Consider the following 10,573-nt stretch of genomic DNA (forward strand, 5'->3'; position numbering starts at 1 on the left):
GGGCTGAATTATCTCGCTCAGTTTGGCATGTCCAATGGTCCAACAATCTTGAGATCATGCAATCTCACAGCTAATAACCCGAATGTCCGACATTCATCTATATGAACAATCAGAGCCCCGAGGATCTAGATAAATTTAATCAAATCCCTTTCAGAGAATCCATTGCTGCTTTTTTGTTCTTTGCTTTTCTGACTTGAATGTTGGAGGATCCTCGCCGAAGCCACAACCTCCGGTTTGGAACTTATTTTACGGGTGACTCCAGCGCCAGCACCACCACGCGAGATTTTCAGTTGTCCATCTTTCGACTCTAACCAATTTAAGTAGCAACAGGTTTATATCTGACTATCAAAATGGTGCAGAGTTATAGGTATCAGCATTTCACGTGTGCCTGCCTGTGGCGTTGGACTCTTTAAAGTTCTAAGGTTATGAATTATCACTGACTTATCAGACCTTCATCAAAGTGAACATGTCCACTTTATGAGATCAACCAGCATGGTCCTCAGATTCATGAATATGATACAGACAATTCCGAACTCGAAAATGGATAGGTAAAATATAAAAAAGGAAAAGAAAACAGGAACTTATATGCTTTAGCAATTTGATCTAAATAATGATAAAATCATGAACCAATGAAGTAGATAGTGAGAGAGTTGACTATTCAACCCACTAGGGGGGAAATCTCAAAGTCCTTAAACATGTTATAATCACTACAGCATAAAAAGAATTCTCGTTTGCATAAATTTACCTAATTTGTCAAATCTTGATAGTTTAGATGATAAGTCAACTTAATCCATAAGGAAGTCCACATCTTAAAATGGTTCAACATGCAACTCAAGTCATATCAGTGACTGAAGTTAGCGAAGCAAAACACACAAAAAACATACATGAGATCATGGCAGAAAATCAATCCACCTTGAAAGAAATTCTTCTACTTATATAAATTGAGTGGCCATCAAAAAAAAACCAGTATAAAGGGAGAATTGATAATGCAAAAGGAATTTTGTATAAAGATGAGAGACACTACATCTGTATCCTCCAAATCCCATAAGAATTTCAGTCTGATCAACAAAGGGAAAAAAAACCATTAAACAAGCTATCACTACTTAAAATTTCAATGGAGGAGATTTGAATGGATGGAGTGCTGTGCTTTCTTGACAAGCGCAGCATTCTATGATGTACATCAAACTCTACAAGAATCAAGCTTATCTATAGCAGTCACGTATATTCCCTTCAATATCTGCAAAAAAAAAAAAAAAAAAGCACCACATTCTGTGATATACATTGAACCCTAAGAATCAAGCTCATCTACAGCAATCAGGTATATTCCTTTCAACATCTGAACAACAAAACAATAATAAAAAAAGAGATATAGAAAGCAGCCGGTTATAAGGGACCGCTCTAATCAGGGAAGACCACCACCATGTGATCCCTTCAATGCTATGCGAACCGAAATCAAGCGTGTGTACAAATATCTATTTGTTTAATCACTGTTTTTTTCCCTTGACAAAAAAGAAAGGTATAGGCAATGGCTGCATAACAGCGGACGGCTATTTCCAAATATCTCAATCTTGTAAACTCCAATAAAAATAGATACTTAAATTCAGATGGAAGTTCTTCACATTTTGATTGTGAGTTAATTGCTCATCTTTCCACTTGGTTTCTTTGATGTCCTATAATACAAAAAATGTTAGGATTTGACGCCTCGAGATTCAGCCCACATTGAGCCCACAGCGAGGTTCGCGGTGAAAAACGGAGTCCAACGAAACCAAGATCACCTGAAACGGAGCTCGGATGGAGGAGATACGAGCTTTTGAAGTCGGCACGAGAATCGAGGCGGCGGAGGACCGCCGGTGACCGGCGGCGGGCGGCAGTGGCGCGGCCGCAGGCGGTGGCGCGTGGGACGCACGACCCAGGCCGGCGCGGGACGCGCGACCCAGGCCGGCGCGGGACGCGCGACCCAGGCCCGCGCGGTGGGGGCCCGCGGCCCAGGCGGGCGCGCGGCCCAGCCGGGCGCGCGGCCCAAGTGGGCGCGCGGCCAAGCCGGGCGCGCGGCCCAGGCGCGCGCAGGCCCGCATGGGCGGGCCGGCCAGGCCAGCGGCCTGCTGGCCCCTTGCCCCGATCCACCGTGGACCGGGTGGTCCACGGCGCGGTCTGTGGACCGCGTGGGCGTTTCCCACGCGTTTCTCGCGGTCCACGGCACTATTCCGTGGATCGGAGCGCGATCGGACGGCCCAGGTGGCTCCCGATCTTGATCCGACGGTTCAGAGGGTTTTTTGGCTTTGTTTAGGATTCCTAATCCCTCTCTAATCAAGTTTAAACAGTGTTTAAGCCTTTAAAAGGCCCTGTGAGGTAACAGAGAGGTGCGAGGTGGTTGTTTTCTCGCCGTACGAAGGCCGTACGAACCAGAGGAGAGAGAGAGGGGCGAAGGCGCTGTGAGAGAAGGAGCAGGAGGCTCCTGGACAGCGGTCGCCAGGCTCTTCAGGGGTTCAGGGGGTCTCCAAGAGAGAGAGAGCTTTTGTGAGGGAAACTTCATGTGAGAGAGAATTGGGTGTACAAGGGTTGAGGGTGAGGTCTCCTCTTGTAAAATTTTCTTTTCATAGTAAAGTTTGCATGCCCCGTGGAGGCGAGCCCTTTTGTGGCTAATCCACGTATTTTGATTGTTTTTCCTTTTGTTTTGTTTCTTCTTTCTTCCTGCTGCATCGCGTGGTACTGGAAAAATCTTGGGAGGTGGTGTCTTGGCCAGACATCCACCCAACAAGTGGTATCAGAGCAAAGCGGTACAAGGACGCAGACCGCAGTGGTGGTGAGCAAGACTGAAGATGGAGAAAACAGGAACAATCAAGATGGAGATCAACCAGTTTGATGGTAAGAGCAATTTCTCCTTGTGGCAGGCAAGGGTGAAGGACGTACTCATCCAACAGGGGTTGATCGAAGCTCTCTTGTGCGATGAGAAGCCGACCACCATGGAGGTGCGGGATTGGAAACGGCTACAGATGCAGGCGGTGAGTACCATCCGCATGTACCTGGCGGATGAGGTGGTGATCCATGTGCTGAGCGAGACTTTCCCGACGATGCTGTGGTCGAAGCTCGAGGAGTTGTACATGGCGAAGTCTCTCACCAACACTCTTTTCCTCTGGAGGCAGTTTTACCAACTGCGGATGACTGAGGGACAGAGCGTGCAGGAGCATCTGAGCCACTTCCAGAAGATCCTCACCGACCTTCTCAGCGTTGGCGAGAACGTTGAGGAGAAGACCAGGGCGCTGGTTTTGCTGGCGTCGCTTCCCTCTTCGTACGAGTCCTTGGTGACTGCTCTTCTAGTGGGGAAGAGCACTATCAAGATGGACGAGGTCACCGCGGCGATACTCCAGAACGAGGTTCTCAGGAGGGAGAACCCAGCTTCGAGCTCAGGTGGCGATAGCTCAGCTTTGGTAGCTTCTGGAGGTGCAGGAGGCGATAGACGGAGCGACAGGAGATCGCAACGAGGGCGGTCTAAGTCCAGGAGGGACTTGAGCAAAACCAGGTATTACCGGTGTGAGGAGTTGGGGCATCTAGCCAGAGATTGCCCTCAACTGAAAAATCGGACGGTGGCTGCTGTAGCGACGGCCTGCAGCGATTCAGATGGAGATGTCCTGGAGATATCTGACGAGGTATCTACTTCTTCCCAGCAGTGGATATTAGATTCTGCATGCCCCTATCATGTGTGTTGCAGAGAGGAGCAGTTTGACTCCCTGGAGAACAGTGAGAGCACTGTATATCTGCCGGATGGATCGAGCTGTGCGATCAGAGGCATTGGGACGGTCAGCTGGAGGATACATGACGGTGCAGTGAGGAGATTGGGGGAGGTCCGATACATACCCGATTTCAGGTGGAATCTTATCTCACTTAGCAGACTGGATTCGAGAGGCTACAGGACGGTAGCTGGTGGAGGAATCCTGAGGGTGCTACGCGGCGATAGGATTGTGCTGGAGGGGAAGAAGGGGAGCAGAGGACATTATTACCTGACAGGGAGCCCAGTGCGAGGTGGAGCATCGGGAGTCAGGTGGAGCCCAGAGCGAGGTGGAGCTCCAGGAGGCGGATCGGGCACGAGACAGGAGACTCGGGAGGACGAGAGGCGACATCGCAAGGTAAGATTCCTATTGCCGCATGATGATGCCCCGAGCAGGTCTCAGGTCAGGAGGAGCACAGCATACGACGGAGATGGGATCGAGCAGCCTGGCTCGACTCCCATGTTTGCCCATCCATGATCAGCAGGCGATTGCCCCAGGGCATGGGGGCGAGGAGATCCAGAAGCTCTCGAAGTTTGGAAGAGGCCGAATATCGAGTCGAGGTGGAGATTGTTAGGATTTGACGCCTCGAGATTCAGCCCACATTGAGCCCACAGCGAGGTTTGCGGTGAAAAACGGAGTCCAACGAGACTAAGATCACCTGAAACGGAGCTCGGATGGAGGAGATACGAGCTTTTGAAGTCGGCACGAGAATCGAGGCGGCGGAGGACCGCCGGTGACCGACGGCGGGCGGCAGTGGCGCGGCCGCAGGCGGTGGCGCGCAGGACGCGCGACCCAGGCCGGCGCGGGACGCGCGACCCAGGCCCGCGCGGTGGGGGCCCGCGGCCCAGGCGGGCGCACGGCCAGGCGGGCGCGCGGCCCAGGCGGGCGCAGGCCCGCGCGCAGGCCCGCGCGCGCGGGCCGGCCCAGGCCAGCGGCCTGCTGGCCCCTTGCCCCGGTCCACCGTGGACCGGGTGGTCCACGGCGCGGTCTGTGGACCGCGTGGGCGTTTTCCACGCGTTTCTCGCGGTCCACGACACTATTCCTTGGACCGGAGCGCGATCGGACGGCCCAGGTGGCTCCCGGTCTTGATCCGACGGTTCGGAGGGTTTTTTGGCTTTGTTTAGGATTCCTAATCTCTCTCTAATCAAGTTTAAACAGTGTTTAAGCCTTTAAAAGGCCCTGTGAGGTAACAGAGAGGTGCGAGGTGGTTGTTTTCTCGCCGTACGAAGGCCGTACGAACCAGAGGAGAGAGAGAGGGGCGAAGGCGCTGTGAGAGAAGGAGCAGGAGGCTCCTGGACAGCGGTCGCCAGACTCTTCAGGGGTTCAGGGGGTCTCCAAGAGAGAGAGAGCTTTTGTGAGGGGACTTCATGTGAGAGAGAATTGGGTGTACAAGGGTTGAGGGTGAGGTCTCCTCTTGTAAAATTTTCTTTTCATAGTGAAGTTTGCATGCCCCGTGGAGGCGAGCCCTTTTGTGGCTGATCCACGTATTTTGATTGTTTTTCCTTTTGTTTTATTTCTTCTTTCTTCCTGCTGCATCGCGTGGTACTGGAAAGATCTTGGGAGGTGGTGTCTTGGCCGGACATCCACCCAACAAAAAATAATACTAATAATAATAATAATAATTAAAATATAAATTTTATCATTTTTTCAATCAATTTGTTTTATTCTCTCCCAAACTAAAGTTCCCTTCATTTTTTATTTTTTCCTTTTTCTTTTGCATGTCAGAGTATCCTTCTCTCTTATTTTGATTAGAATTTTTTCCCAATAATCCACTAATATGGCAATTTTTTCTCCCAACCATTTCTTTCTGCTATATCTTAAGAGCCTCTTCTTGCCACATCACAAAAAAAATTGTATTCTGTTCAATTGGTGACCGAAAATTGACGATAATAGCTTAAATGAATCGGATTTATAATGTCTGGATGATGCTGTAACTTTTGAAAGATTGGGATCTAAATAATTTTTAGCCGTACTTTCTGGGACCAGTTTAGCAAACAAGCCATTACCAGTATAAACTCCGATAAAGATAGAGATTTAAATTTAGATTATCGCGGCTGAGATGATGCACAGAAAAACAAGTGGACTCCATACAAATAGATACACCACATTAGAACAAAAGCAGTCACCTGTTGGTCTTCCTCCTCTTATCAACAAAAAATTGGGATCTAAACAAGAAGGCCTTTCTAGGATCATAGGCAACTAATGAATTTGCTGCAGAAGTGCCACAAAAATTTAAGAATGCAGAAATTATATTGGAGGCAAAAATCAAAAGTAATGTTAAGTTCTTTCATAGATCTACTATATTTAGAAGAAGAAGGAACCGAATTTTCACTTTGGAAAATGAGGCCGGGTAATGGATTGAAGAGGACGTGGTGAGACATGAACTTCTTCGGCATCTTGTAAAAACTACAAGTCACAGTAATTACCTGTAGATATTTGGTTGCCTCAACCACATGTTACTGTTGTTCCAGAGTAGAATGCGAGGCTTGTTCTTCTGTGCAACACAACGAGGTCTTCCATCACGGTTTCATCGCCTTTCCGTCCCAATTTCTTACGCCGAGTATTCCACGTGGATCGGTCCCCTTGGATCCTCCCCGGCATATGATACGCACGTTGCACGCGCCGGAGAAATAGAAGACTCCCAATGGGAGTCTTCTTCTTCTCGACGAGTCCAGGAAGGAAGCGGATTCCTAGGGGGAACCCAGGAAATCCAGTATAAACATCCCCTCCGTGACCCTCTACAACGACCATCTCTCTTCTTTCTCACCATTTTTACCGATTTTCTTTGACAACCGCTTCTGTCCGTCTTCCCTGCACCTGCCAAACCCAGTCCCAATCCCTGATCCCCACCTCCTCCCCAAACGCCACCTCCGGATCTGATGCCCCCATCACCGACAACCCCTTCGGATCTGCCGACTCTCTTGATCAACGATCAGGAGGACTGCTACCGGCGAACCCAGTCCCAATCCCTGATCCCCGCCTCCTCCTCGAACACTCCAATCCTCCAGCCACCGGCTTCAGAAGCCACGATCGCGAGGACGTCGAACAAGCCGCAGGAATCCCTCCTTGCGCGCGTGCTCGATGACAAGATAAAAAATGTCACGAGGACCCTCGATCTCTTGAATAACACCAAGAGCCTGATCGTCGGACCCACCGGTATCCCTTTCGAGAACCTTGATCCCCTGGACCGGAGCTTTGCTTACCTGCGCCTAGTCCGCCTGATCAACCTCCAGACCGATATTCCTTTAGAGAACCTTGATCCCCTGGTCCAGAACCATGATCACCTGATCAACAAGGTGACCAGCTTCATCGACGGCCTTCATCGGGCGCGTCTGAAGTTGCAGTATGAATATCGGATCTAGGTCCGATTGGCGAGGTACCTTTCTCCTTATCTTCTTTATTTTCTGTTCGCTTTGTTAAGTGAATGAATCAGAAGTAGCAAAAAAATAAAAATATTTCCTCCAATTTTTTGGTTATTTTTTATTACTATTTCACTTTGTATCAAATGGCGATGATTAGTATTTTAAACAGTATGATATAGGACCTATAGTAGAGATAACAGTTGGTTTGTTAATAACATGTTAATCGAAAAATCTAAACATAAATCTGCTTAAATATAAATACTGATCTTAAACCGTCAAAAAACTTAATTTGCTAATTAGATAATATCTTTTTTTTTAATTTCTCTTTTTTTTCTTGAAATTTCATGCACATACGTCCGATTATTTCTCATGTAGCATATTATTAAAGATGCATCCAATCAAACTCATATTTTTATTATATCTATAAATAGAAAAAAATAAGAAAGGGATCTTATTTCTCATCCATATTAATTGAGTGAACTAAAATATCCTCATTAAGCATTATCTCAAATTGAGTGATATTATTTCAATCAAAATTACTAATTTTTAATGTATCTGAATTTAGCAATCCGTGATATCTCTTTGCACCTCACATGAATTCTATTCTAAAGAAGGTACCTTCCATTACGTGGACAAGAACCAGATAATATCAAAACTTAATTTATTTACTCAGTGTATGCAAAAAGCCATTAATCAAATAAAAAATAATATAATATAATTTTATTAAGAGATTTTTAATATTTTAGAAGAAAGATTTCTAACAACAATAATGGTAGAAATAATTTGACCATACTTATAAGGACATTCTTTATTTTACTTTGCATAAAGTTAGGATTATTTTGTTGACCTTATATTATTGCCAAAAGATTTTGAGAAGATTAAAATTATGAGTGCTCTTTAGATTGTCAACTTCTCGTATTTACAAAATTGAGGGTGTGAGGCAAAGCCTCATACTGGATCAGCCTGTTCTTTTAGTTGGCCCAGACCAAAGAAGCTAATTCATTGGCTTGGCTTGCGTGTTGCATGCATTGGAGAAATGAAAGACTTTTGATAAGAGTCTTCTTCTCTGACAATTTTAGAAAGAAAAAAAAGACTCCTAAGATCATTGAATTCGAGTTGAATCATAAAAAATCTACTATAAATAGGAATCCCTCCCTCCATGGTCCTCCATCATGATCTATCTCTCTTCTTTCTCTTTTTTTTCTTTATTTTTGCCAGTTTCCATTCATTATAGCTGCCAGACTGATCGATTTGAACCATCAAGCTTCGCCACCTAACTGGCCTATCCTTAATATATCTTGATTTGAGCTAAAGCCATGGCCCTATCATACCTCTATTGGACTTCTAAGACATTGACATTAAATTAATTAAATTTCAACAATCTTGAATAGGCATATTTGATTTGCTAGATTGAAGTGTAGATTGGTAAACACTACACTTGGATTTCTCCATAACAAAGGTAAATAACTTAACACTTCATAATAAGATATGTTGAACTGGTACCGCCGGCCGTATCGGCCGACCGACGTATGGTTCGGTACGGTTTCGTACCATACCAAACCGACAAAGGCAAGCAGACCCGAATCGGAAGAAGACAAAGAGAGAAAAAGAGAAATAGAGAGAGGAGGAAGAAAGAAAAAGAGAGAGGGGAAGGAGCCGGCGGGGCCACCGGACGGCCTCCGCCTGGCCGTCGTGGCCATCGAAGGGTGCAATCCGCGCAACCGATGTCGCGGACGTGAAACAGGGGCGTCGCCCCTATTTCACGAGATTTTTTAAAAAAGATAGTTTTAAGTGAAGCCGGCAAACAGTTTGCCGGCTTCATGATTTTTATTTTTTTAAAAAAAATTAAGTCGGTAACCCAGTTGCCGACTTCATGAGTTTAAAATCAAAAAAAAAAACGAAACAAAAGTCATCTGTTTCGAAAAAGAAGAAAGGGACGGAGTCGCGGAGGGACTTCGCCTGCTCGACCGCCCTCAAACCGTCAGCATCGGCTCGCCGGCCACCGGAGGCCTCGCGACGGAGGCGACGTCCGTCCGATAGGTCTCTCCCCCTCCCCGAGCGCTCTCTCTCTCTTTCTCACTCTCTTGAAAATCCTATCAGATGATACGGGACTCGAAAGCCCTCCGACGGCTCCCACCTCTCTCTCTCTCCTCCTCTCTCTTTTTTTCTTATTATTTTTTTTTCATACCGTCGGTGTACCAGATTTACCGACCGAATCGTGCCGGTTCCCCACTGATTCAGTACCATACAGGGTGTACCGACCGGTTCAGCACGGTATGGCAAATGCTGCTTCATAATATTTTTTTTTTAAAATTGTTAGAAGAAATGATCTTGAAAATGGATCAAGCATATGCTATTTTTTCTTGAAACAAGAATATGTAATATGTATTTATTATTTCTATGAATAACTTATTTTTCAATACCAGATTAGCATTGAGCATCGAATTTGGAAAGTTAACCGGGTGACTTGTGAAATTATTTTTGTAGCTATGTATTCTCAGCATGATTATGATCTGGCTCTGCCAGTAAAGATTATTCGTTGGCCCTATCAATTTATAATTAAAAAATTTATTTCGATATCAAGCCATCAGTGATTAAAATAATAGTATCAGTTTTTCATTATTTGACACATTCATGCATCCTGTATTTATTATCTAACTCATGCCATTAGATTATTATGTATTCATAGCTTGATTTTGGATTTGATATCAATTTCTGAAAACACACTTTTGAAAAATAAAAAAAATATTATTCTTTGAATTTTGATATACTCAATTAATAACATGTTATAAATTTTATTTGATCTACTATCTCCTGTCATGCTTAGACTTAATTTTGATGTATTATGTTGCTTATTGGGTTGGTTGAGCTCATTATTTCTTTTTTTTTTTTTTTTTTTCCAGATCCTGATTCATGACTTGCTTGGGACTTGGACGAGCATGCTAAATTCTTTGGAGCAATTAGCAAATCTAGCTGTCTTGGTCATCTATGTTATTTGGTTTTTTTATTAGTTTAGCATAGTTTTAAAGATTTTTTGTTTAGATTGAATATTAGTAATATTTGAAATTTAATATCTTAGATTGTCTTGGGTTATTCCTCGATGAAACTGATTTATTATAATACTTATAAATTAATTTTTGAGGATTGAAGGCTTTTATCGTTGCTTTGAAATTATTATAATAATTTGATCAATAGCCTCGTATGCTTGTGTGGTCTGCCTTGCCGACTTATAGCATTTGTTATGCTCTTGATCTGGGCCCAAGAGAGAAACATCAAGTCTAATCATAACTGCCAACTGATTTTTAAGATTCAAAATATAGAGAAATGCCATGATAAGAGAGAAACCAAAATAGGAAAAGAGTTTTATTATCTTTAAACAAGTTCAGAACCATCTGAAAAACAAAATGACTGCAAAACCAAAATAAGACACCAATACTAGTCAAG

General features: G+C 44.7%; 1 long non-coding RNA gene across 1 annotated transcript; it reads right to left on the reverse strand.

The window, feature by feature from the left end:
• Nucleotides 1-980: 980 nt before the first annotated feature.
• LOC140851139 (uncharacterized) lies at nt 981-6,602 on the reverse strand. Its single transcript, XR_012133971.1, has 2 exons — nt 6,194-6,602; nt 981-1,237 (listed from the first exon to the last, which is right to left on the reverse strand). It is a non-coding gene; the product is annotated as an uncharacterized lncRNA (long non-coding RNA).
• Between the last annotated feature and the right edge of the window lie 3,971 nt (nt 6,603-10,573).

The sequence above is a fragment of the Elaeis guineensis genome, chromosome 8 (assembly GCF_000442705.2).
Source record: "Elaeis guineensis isolate ETL-2024a chromosome 8, EG11, whole genome shotgun sequence".
NCBI classification, from domain to species: Eukaryota; Viridiplantae; Streptophyta; class Magnoliopsida; order Arecales; family Arecaceae; genus Elaeis; species Elaeis guineensis.